Genomic DNA, 10871 nt, shown 5'->3' on the forward strand with positions numbered 1-10871 from the left:
GCGCGTCTATTTGGAGATAGTGCCTCGTAACGTTTGTTGCTGTGATTCTGCGATCCCCTGATGCTGGTGTTTGAGGAGTACGCTATGGCAACGCAGTGGTTGTTTTTCACAGGAACCCAGGGAGCCGTCAAAGTCAGAGAACGCGCGTCTGTTTGCAGTGGAGGTGGGCAGGCGGCGAAGTCCCCGCGCACCGCTCGGCCTTCGGGGCGACAGCAATCAGCGAACGGCCTGGCGGGGACGCGGGACCGGTGGCCCGCGCGCCGCTGGCGCCTTGCGGGGTCACAGGCACCAGAAAGGGGCTTGCTCGCCCTGTGTCGCACGGTCGCCTTGCACTGGGTGCTCTGCTGCAGGAGATGAGCGGAGCCGGAGTGGCCAGGCTCTCAGCACATCCCTCAAGGGAAACGGCGGCGGTGGCGCGTTCCGGCTGGGGGGGGGGGGGGGGGGGGGGTGGGCAGAAGCCAGGGAGCCTCGACGGGGAAGAAAACCGTGAGAAAACGTGGGCTCGTTGCGCAGTGCTCCGCGCGCGTGTTTGGAACACACAGGGGTACCTTAGAAACAAATGTAACCCTAGATTGAGCTGGAAATGGGCCACGCGGCTAAAATACTGGATGCTTGGAAAACAGGTGGGGGGGTGGGGGGGAGACAGAGAAGCCCGAGAATCATAGAGAATGATTGGTGGGGGGAAATGACACAGGCTGTTAGAAAGCTATGTATTTCTAATCTAGCATTTGGCATGTAAATAGACGTGTGTGGTTTGGGCGGCCAAATGGAGAATGCTTCTTTGTTACCAAAAGATTAATATCTTGCCAGAAATGGTGTGATTCCTGTAAGATCCAGGAAATCCTGCACAGAAAAGTTGCTTTGCAGTTTGGGACTAGAGCTACCAATCCCAGAACCTGTCACCAGGCCTCTCACTTTGCACCTCTCGCCTCCAAGGGAGGGAAGCATCCTCAACAGTCTCCAGGGTCCCTGACAATCCCCTGCCGCTGAATCACCACTGCTACAATGGCCCAATGGGTACACATCCGGGCCACATCCTTGGTATTTCACTAGATCCTTACACCCATTCTGCTTCCCTGCTTGTAGTGACCTCATTAACCCATCCTTTTTATTTTTTAAAGACAGTCCCATTTTCATCTATGAGATCAGTTGAACGTCCCTTTTCTGCCACTTACGAGTAGTCACGGGTTCTTGTTCATGTCAGTAACCCTCGGTTAGCATCGGTTTCCAAATCTGCAAAATTGGCAACAAGTAATACTTCTTCTGCCTACCTCACGAGGCCACTGAGATGATCAAAGCCTTGTGGGAAAGGCTTTGAATATTTAAAGTGAGCCGACAGCATCACCCTAGAACAAGGTGCCTATGTATCAGGACATTGTCTGGTCTTCACACATCTTCTTTAGATCGGAACATTGACCTTCACAGCACGTTGTCAAACTGCTGTCCTGGCCGTCTGCTGGAAGACAAGCTGACTGTCAGCCAGGAGAGCAGGTCAGGCCCTGGGAAGCAGACTCTGGGATGGAGAGAAGTTTGCAGGTGTTTTTTGGGGGGTGCTCTTGGGAACAACACCTGGGAACGGGAAGGGAAGGAAGCAGAAAGGGGCAGAGTGAGAAGGCGAGCTGTGATGCTATCTCAGCACAGTCCTCAACCAGTCCTACAGAGAACTAGGGTGACCCTTCTAAAAAAAAAATTTTTTTTTTATCTCAGAGAAAGAGAGAGCACGTGCGTGAGCAGGAGAGAGGGGCAGAGGGAGCGAGAGAGAGAATCTTCGGCTCCATGCTGAGCCCCACCCCTCATGTGGGGCTTATCATGAGACTCCTCATGGGGCTTGATACCATGACCCTGGGATCATGACCTGAGCCCGACATCAAGAGTTGGATGCTCAACCAAATGACCCACCCAGGCGCCCCTAGGGTGACTGACGCTTACAGATGCTCGAGTTGGAATGAGGAGGCCATACCTTTATTCTCCTATTTGAGCAGTCGACGAGTTCAGGCCTTCCAGGGAAGGGGTTTTCTTCCGCAGAGACAATTGCCTGGGAGCAGCTGGAGTCTGCCAGCTGGGAGAAGGAGTCCTCTGTCACCCGAAAGGGGATCTGGTTGGTGCCTGTTACAAGGCCCACCACCCTGATCTTTTGCTTTGCGTTGTTTACTTGTGGAATATGCTTAGTACCTTGTCCTGCTGGTAAAATGGCGTTGATTCTCTGTGGGGCCTTCAGAAATTACCTCGGAGTTAGAACACCCATGCTCCGGAGATGATTCTGCCCTTGTCTGCATTACCATCTTTAACAGACTGAGTGTGGGAGGTCCCTAGTAAAAAGTTCTCTGTCTCTGTCTCCCTCTCTCTCTCTCTCTCTCTCTGGGAATACCCCAAGATCTGCTTCTTAAACCATCCTATCCCACTTCCCCCAACGGTTAGACTTCACCCTTCGGACCACCAATGCTGGAATTCAGACTTCACACCCATGGTGTAAACCATGCCTCACTTCTCTCCCACCCAGTCCAGGCTCCTGGACTCCAGCCCCAACCAGAGCCCCAGGCTCCCTATGTAGTCGTTAAGGGAAGCTGGACACTGCTAATCTACCATGTGTCTTAAACTGTCACTCAACATCTCTTCAACTATAAAACAAGAATGTCTGTTCTTTCCATTGTTATCTCAAAATCACTGGGTTTAGCAATCAAGTCAGGAAGTGCGAATATATGTTGTATGTGTGTGAGTGTGTGTTTAATGTCTGTGCGTGTGTTCATTTCATAGACATGGATTTGCTGGATGCATAGATGGGTGGGTATGTGTGCCTCACAGCTTGGATGAATTCTACGAAATAGTCCACAGTCTGCATTTTCCCCACCACCATGTTTCACTTGTATGTCTTTTGCGAACACAATCATTATCGTGGAATAAATCGCTAGTAGAAAATTTTACCAAGAATTTTTGATAAATACAGCAGATGAAGGTGAAGTCTTGGTACTCTAACTGGAACATAGTAGTTTCTCGAAAAGATGTCTGTAACCTACCACCTTACCCTTTCAGTACCTAAAACCCAACTTTTCATTCATTCATTCATCCATTCATTCAATAAGCATTGAATACCCACTGGCAGTGAGGCTGTGACCACAGTCCTTGCCCCAAATAGCAACCAGATGTCTTCATGCAGATTCAAACATGATCACAAGATGATGAATTTAGGCTGTATGTAGAGTAACGCTCTTCTTTTTGATGTGTATGTTTTAGTGGTCTATCTTTTCAAAGATGCTCAGTTTTTCTTATGAGAAGTGTATTTAAATGTGTATCAAAAAAGAAAGTTTTCCCCACATACTCCCAAACACAGTAGCCAGTAGGCTACTTCAGTCCACAGGGAAAACCAATTTTGTCCTCTTAATTCACTTTCCGACCCATGTTATGGGGTTGTTGTGTAACAAAAGTGCTTAGCTAACAGTACCTCTACACTGCATTTTTAATTTTCAAAGTGTTTCCATAGCTGTTAACAAATGCAAGCCTCCCATAAACCTTGGTAGGTAAGCTAGACCATATTAAACCCGTTATATTGAAAAGGAACCCAAGGCACAGAGAAGGTTGGGGGATTAAGATCGCTCAGCTTGTCATTTAAAACAAAATGCAAAAACAAAACTAAATCTGGTGCCCAGCTCTCTTTCCGTTGAAAATGGTGTCTATTTTAGAGTTTTTCATAGTAGATGCATTTTTATGACCTCGAGTTACACAATCCAACCCCACCCCCCGCCCAACAACCTGACAGCAAATATCTCAGCTTGTCTGTAGCCTGTGTGATTAGTAGCTAAAATGACTAGTGGCATGTATCAATTCATATGAATCACTGATTAAAGAGGACTGCTATGAATCCAGGGTCTCAATTTGTTGAGCCCCAGGACACAATTCAAACTCTCCCTAATCTGGCCTACTTGCTACTTGTTACTAATTGCTTGGACTTTTGAAATTATTTTATATTTTGAGGAGTAGTTTTAAATTCTCTTGGGTATCTTGAAACGTCCTGTAATAGGCAGCAGATAAGTATTTGCCTCTCAGTATCATCCCTTCTTGGCTTTAGTGCACAAGAAGAGCATCATTATCTTAAAACCTCAAGAGGGGACATTTTTAGCCAGCAAACAGGAAGCAGGAAGAACTTTCCCTCATCCTGCGCCTCTGGTACATGCTGAACTCTGCCTCCCCCGACAGATGCCTCAGACACCAGAGCAGCAGAAGAAGGAGCGGGGAGGTAAGTGAAGAGGCTGTGGGGCCGGTTCCTGCAACCTTTTCCTAGCCCCTGCGCTCACCTCCTCTAGAAAACTCTTCCTGATAAATTACATTCCTTCACCTTAAACTACTCCAGCCTTTCCTCTGGAAGTGACCACAAAAAGCTCGTACAACGATATCAAATTAAAAAAAAGAAATAGGCGGGGCGCCTGGGTGGCTCAGTCGGTTAAGCGGCCGATTTCGGCTCAGGTCACGATCTCGAGGTCCGTGAGTTCGAGCCCCGCGTCAGGCTCTGTGCTGACAGCTCAGAGCCTGGAGCCTGTTTCAGATTCTGTGTCTCCCTCTCTCTGACCCTCCCCCGTTCATGCTCTGTCTCTCTCTGTCTCAAAAATAAACATTAAAAAATTAAAAAAAAAAAAAAAGAAATAGGCAATAAAACTACATGTGCAGATTTATTTGTATCACACAACTTACAAGATATTCCTAAAGGAGAAGGTATTTGAAACCTCTGGTATAATTTTGTCTTTATAAATTCAAATGCAAATGATGTACCGACATACCCTAAACAGATACGTGTGCTCACATGGAAAAATGCTAGAAGGATAACTGGTACAATATAACATTAATTAGTCTTTCGTGTTAGGATAACGGGTATTTTCTAAGTTCTCTGTACCGAACATGGATTATTTTTGATACTAAGAAAAAACATTACTTATAAAAAAAAGTATTCCTTAAAAAAAAAAAAGTATAATCTTGGGGTGGCTGGGTGGCTCAGTCGATTAAGTGTCTGACTTCAGCTCAGGTCATGATCTTGCAGCTCAGGGGTGCGAGCCCTGCATCGGGCTCTGTGCTGACAGCTCAGAGCCTGGAGCCTGCTTTGGATTCTGTGTCTCCCTCCCCCACTCATGCTCTGTCTCTCTCTCTCTCTCTCAAAAATTAATAAATATTAAAAAAACAAGTGTAATCAAAAATCTATCATATTCATGTATATATGCCCTTTTTTAAAGATCAGAATTGGTTGCACAACAATGTGAATGTATTTAACACTATGCCACATTGTTGTTGTTGTTGTTTTAAAAGAGAGTAAAGAAATAGAGTATGGGTGAAGCCCTTTTCTATGAATGAAGTCTATAAGCTTTAGAAAAATTAAAAGGACCAGAAGAATTGCATTAAAATGTTACATAATTCCTTTTCTTTTTCCTGAGTGGTAGATTGCAGCTAATAGCTATTTTAATCTTCATTACTTTGTTTAGTTTCTTAATGTGCACGGGATGATTAATATTAAATTTAAATTAAAAATAATTAATTCCATGATTTCAAAAATACTGAATAAAAATAGTGACTATGTACGTAATGAGCATGGGATGATTAATATTAAATTTAAAATAATTAATTCCATGATTTCAAAAATACTAAATAAAAATAGTGACTACGTATATCAGTTTGTCCTTTTTGACACGTTGTTTTATATTTATTTGCACGTGGTTTCATGTGCAAATTTCATGTCCTCAAGGGGACTGCAGATTTCCCGGAGGTCTTCCCGTTGTTTTGCTGTCTTTAGAGTATTTTATGCATATTAAAGTGTGCATGTTCATGAACGACGCTCTCATCCACCCACATAAAGGGGAGGGGAGCCTGCTCTGACCATTGCATTTCTTCTGCAAACGTAAATATCTGATCATAAGACTATGTAAAACATTTGAAATCCGTCAAAAACACGACAGACACGCAGGCCACTTTTATTGTTATCACTGTGCTCATTATGGGTCTGAAAGCTCATCTATGTTAATTTTGAGCAGGGTTCCCATCCTTTGTCTCCAGGCACAGGCCACACACTGAGCTGGCATCCTTGCTGTGGGAAGAACAAAGCAATTTACCGTTATTGGCAAGTTGGCCAATTTCATCATTAATCGATCATTCGCTTTTTCCAGTGGGGTCCTGAGGCTTTCCTCTAGGGAGCAGAGGGAGAGAGCAGGATTTGCTCGGTTGGGCATGACAGCAACAGCCTGTGAAAGAAATTTTCAAGGTATTCCATCAATAAAGGAAGGTCGCTTGCCTTTGCAGCAGCATGCATTTCAAACCCAAGGAAAATCAGGCTTAGGATTTCCATCAAATTTGGCTTTCGGTGGAAGTTTTTGTTACTAACGCCCTGACTCTGCTGCAAATGCTTCTCCCAGAGGGATGTGGCATGATTCTCATGATTTTCGTACTAGAGGAAAGGGGACCAGAGGAACACGGAGTGCCCTGTCCCCTCGACCACTTGGCCGTCACCGCAGACTCGTCCTCAGCTGTCACATCATGTGGAGACAGCAGGTTGGAGAAGGAAGCAACTCCTGATCCAGAATGCCAAGAGCTGTACTGAGATACAGACAGTATCTCTTTGCTCCTTTTTTTTTTTTTTTTTTTTTTGCCACGAGCCCCAAGCTCTGGAGAGCATCGATAAGGGAACACAATGGACAAGAAGTCAGGGCCCACAGGATAACGGGACTTTGAACCTCAGTCGTTAAATTTACAAATCACTCAAGTGACTCTTTTAGCTAAAGATGGAGGGAAGAAATGGGTTTTTTGTTTTTGTTTTGTCTTTGTTTTGAGAGAGACAGCACGAGCAGAGGAGGGGCAGGGAGAGAGGGAGGGAGAGAGAATCCCAATCAGGCTCCGTTCTGTCAGTGAAGACCCCAATGCAGGGCTCGAACCCAGGAGCCGAACTGCGAGATCGTGATCTGAGCCAAAATCAAGAGTCAGATGCTTAACTGAATGAACCACCCAGGTGACCCCAAGAAATGAGATTTTGACCCATTTTGGACCCATAATGCCTCTCAGGAGGAAAGATTCTTCAGAACAGTCTTGTTCCCCTATCAGTCATATTCCAGACAAAGACCCCAAGGAGGGAGACACCACATGGCCCTCAGTATCGATCATCATGTGCTGTATCAGAAACACAGGTGGCTGGTCTCCTTGCACAAGCGGCCAGATCACTACCTTACTCTGCCTCCTTTTTCTAATCAATGACAATAGCGCATGAAATATAGCTGAGTTTTCTAGTCACTCCTATAGAGGACTAAAGAAATAGGGGGAGGGGCACCTGGGTGGCTCAGCCGGTTAAGCATCCGACTTCGGCTCAGGTCATGATCTCACGGTTTGTGAGTTCGAGCCCCGAGTCGGGCTCTGTGCTGACAGCTCGGAGCCTGGAGCCTGCTTCGGATTCTGTGTGTCTCTCTCTCTCTGCCCCTCCCCCGCTTGTGCTCTGTCTCTCTCTGTCTCTCAAAAATGAATAAATGTAAAAAAAGAAAATTAAAAAAAAAAGAAATAAGGCGAAAATGTATTCATGCTACTTTACTTTCAACTCCTTCCCCTAAGAAACACAAAACTACCACAACAAAAATCAAAGTATCTTCTCTATGTCACTTTTAATTCCTTATGTTATCAACTCAAGCCAATTTTCAGTATCGTAATGGTGGGAACCAAGTCTTCCCCATAATTTGCCTCTCCCAAAGAGCCCAAGTCAGCTTTCTGTGCTCCTAGCACAATGGATGCTTGCAAAATTAATGAAAACTGGCATGTGCATAACATATTTTAATCTTCACAGCACTTTTCCATCTGGGCACATCTTACTGTGTCCTGCTGAGCTCGTAGCAGGAAATTGAAGCCCCAAGGGGTTGACTTGTCCTGTATCATAAAGTACAACAGAGTTGGAACCAGAACTCAGGTTCTACTTTGGCTTGTGATTTGAGTTTCCTACTTTGAAAATACAAAAGTGGTGCGAAGGTAATGCTGGGGCTGATTGAACTAAGAAGTTATTTCAAGACTTGGGGCAGCAGGTTCTGAAAGTGTCCAAAACATCTTCCCAGAATCAAAATAGGGAAAGAAAGATGAGTTCACATATATGAAATGAGCTATCTCAGTCATGGATCTGAGAGAGTTCAGACTTCCTAAATACAACGTCCATACCTCAGTTGGGGATCCCAGATGGAAAGGCAGATGTCTCAGACATCCTGTAGATGTTTTGAGGAAAGTGAAACAAACATGTCAAAATGGATGATTGTACTTTTTATGTGTTACACCTGACTCAGAGTAGTTCTGGCATGAATTTCCCAAGTTAGTTAATGTCAGTGGAAATCAACAAGGATGCCACTCTACCAAGCTAGGAACACCTAAAGTACCAACAAGCACCCTTCCCGTAAAATAATATTAATACATTTAATAAAACATTCATTAAAATGTTATTCTCTAATTTCCTGATAGAATGCATTCTATCAGAATGCAAAGATTCTCTTCTTGACCCAACTCTAGGAAGACTCCTCTAAACCCTCTTCTTGACGAGGCCTCAATCTTAGATTTGAACAAACACTAACATAAGTTCTAACAGTTGAAGGCTATATTCCTAAGATGACTTCAGTCCCCCTTAAAGTACCTGCCTGAGGAAAATGCAAGACTGCCGAAAGAATTTGCCATTTGTTCCAGCCAACACCTGAAGACAGGGGCCCGTCTCCCCGTCACTGTGGGAGAGGAGGGACCTAATGGCATAAACACCAGTTGGCAAACCCAGATGGGTTTCACATGGACCAACTTCCCTTCCTTGTGTTTTGAAATGTTTCACTCCTCTGACTTTACTGAGCTCATCTCCCTTCACCCCTCCCTTCCCATTCTCCCGTTAAAATGTCCAGTCACGGGGCGCCTGGGTGGCTTGGTCGGTTAAGCGTCCGACTTTGGCTCAGGTCATGATCTCACGGTCCGTGAGTTCGAGCCCCGCGTCGGGCTCTGTGCTGACAGCTCAGAGCCTGGAGCCTGTTTCAGATTCTGTGTCTCCCTCTCTCTCTGCTCCTCCCCTGTTCATGCTCTGTCTCTCTCTGTCTCAAAAATAAATAAACGTCAAAAAAAAATTTAAAAAAAAATGCCCAGTCACCTCTGTACAGATCGAAGATGAGTTCAGCTCAGGCTGGACTCTTTTCCCTATTGCAATAGCTATTACTGAGTAAATTCTGTCCTTCCCACTTTAACTAGTATCCAGCTTTGTTTATCTTTGACAGAAGGGAGCTTCTGCCTGGCTACTTCTGTATTTCCAACGTTAGTGCAGTGTTTGTTCGCAGCGCCTGCTCAATGGGTATTTGTTAAAAGAATGAATGAACACACACAGCATTCACTGTGGAGAATTCATTGAGAACTCGGTCCACAAAACCCATTCACGTCGTTCGCAACCCCTGATGTTTTACTCCTTTCCCATGTGGACTCAGGAGTACATTCTGCTTGTCAGCTTTCCCAGAATGCCACCCCACAGGGTGACTTCTGCCCAGGACTTGACTGTCAGACATATCTTGACTGGCCTAACCGTTCTTTTCCTTCCTCTGAACACATGCTTTTCTAAGACATCCATCCCATCTCAAGCGTGGCCTCTGAGAGAATTTGCAGAGAGAATAGATTTACCAGCATTATAACTCGCTCAAGGTTGTGGGTTCCAAATTTGAAGCTGAACTTGAGCTTCTCTTGGTTCAGGTTGCAGTGAGCACTGACAAAAATATGACCTCCTAGTTCAAGAATAAAGGCCCCAGGGGTTTCTTAGCTATCAAGTTGCTCTTACAAAGGAAGATTCTGACGAGGCAAGTGTAAAACAATCAGAGTCCAAAGGATTTAATTTCTCTTAAAATATTTGATGGAGGAGGCATTTATTTAGCAACATGTATGTGGAGTCTCACTCATCTCAAAATGTTTGAAAAAGAGATGAAGATATTTTTCCAATACCACGATGTGGCTCGGTCCTCTCTTCCTTTTCCTCTTTGAAAGGAGCCTGAAAAATGGCACTAAATATTCCCAGGCCAACTTCTGTACCACTTGAATATGACCATTATCCTAGATAAGTTTGGTTCAGGACACAGTCATGAAGCAGAACTTGCTAAAAAACAACAAAAGCAGCAACAAGAAAGAATAAAATTTAAAATCGCCTAAATTCCTCAGCAGTGCTCTAATTTAACACGGATCTGGTGAGAACTTGGAATACATATAGTTTCTTTGAAATACTGTTTGTGGAAAAAGATGTTGCCTATAGCTATAAATATTTCTTTAATTTTTTTTTTCAACGTTTATTTATTTTTGGGACAGAGAGAGACAGAGCATGAATGGGGGAGGGGCAGAGAGAGAGGGAGACACAGAATCGGAAACAGGCTCCAGGCTCTGAGATGGCTCAGAGCCAGACGCGGGGCTCGAACTCGCGGACCGCGAGATCGTGACCTGGCTGAAGTCGGATGCTTAACCGACTGCGCCACCCAGGCGCCCCAAGCTATAAATATTTCTTATTACCATCTCAGAAACTTCCAGAGGACCCTGGCCCGTCCAGCCAAATACGGGATTCTTCTGGGTTCGGAACTATCATTTACCTTTACACTTTTACTGCCTGGAATGTTTCAGGGAAATGTTATGAGGCTCCATGTACTCTCTGGGCTCCAGCATATCACCCTCTTTCCAACAAGTAAGAAAACACACAACTATGCTTAAGATTGAACCATGACATACAGAAGAGAGAGAAACGGTCTCTCCCCACAAGACGTTTATAATCTGGGATTTGAGATAAGAGTTACGCAGTTGAAGGAATTTGTATACAAGACCAAAATAATAATAATAATAATAATAATAATAATATAAATAACTAATATTTATCATGTCCTCACTTG

At 44.6% G+C, this 10871-nt stretch overlaps 1 long non-coding RNA gene across 1 annotated transcript; it reads left to right on the top strand.

Moving 5' to 3' along the window:
- The first annotated feature begins 443 nt into the window (after positions 1-443).
- LOC123584882 lies at positions 444-8928 on the top strand. Its single transcript, XR_006705721.1, has 3 exons — positions 444-1491; positions 4064-4231; positions 8576-8928. It is a non-coding gene; the product is annotated as an uncharacterized LOC123584882 (long non-coding RNA).
- The last annotated feature ends 1943 nt before the right edge of the window (positions 8929-10871 follow it).

Source organism: Leopardus geoffroyi, chromosome C3 (genome assembly GCF_018350155.1).
Source record: "Leopardus geoffroyi isolate Oge1 chromosome C3, O.geoffroyi_Oge1_pat1.0, whole genome shotgun sequence".
Lineage (NCBI taxonomy): Eukaryota > Metazoa > Chordata > Mammalia > Carnivora > Felidae > Leopardus > Leopardus geoffroyi.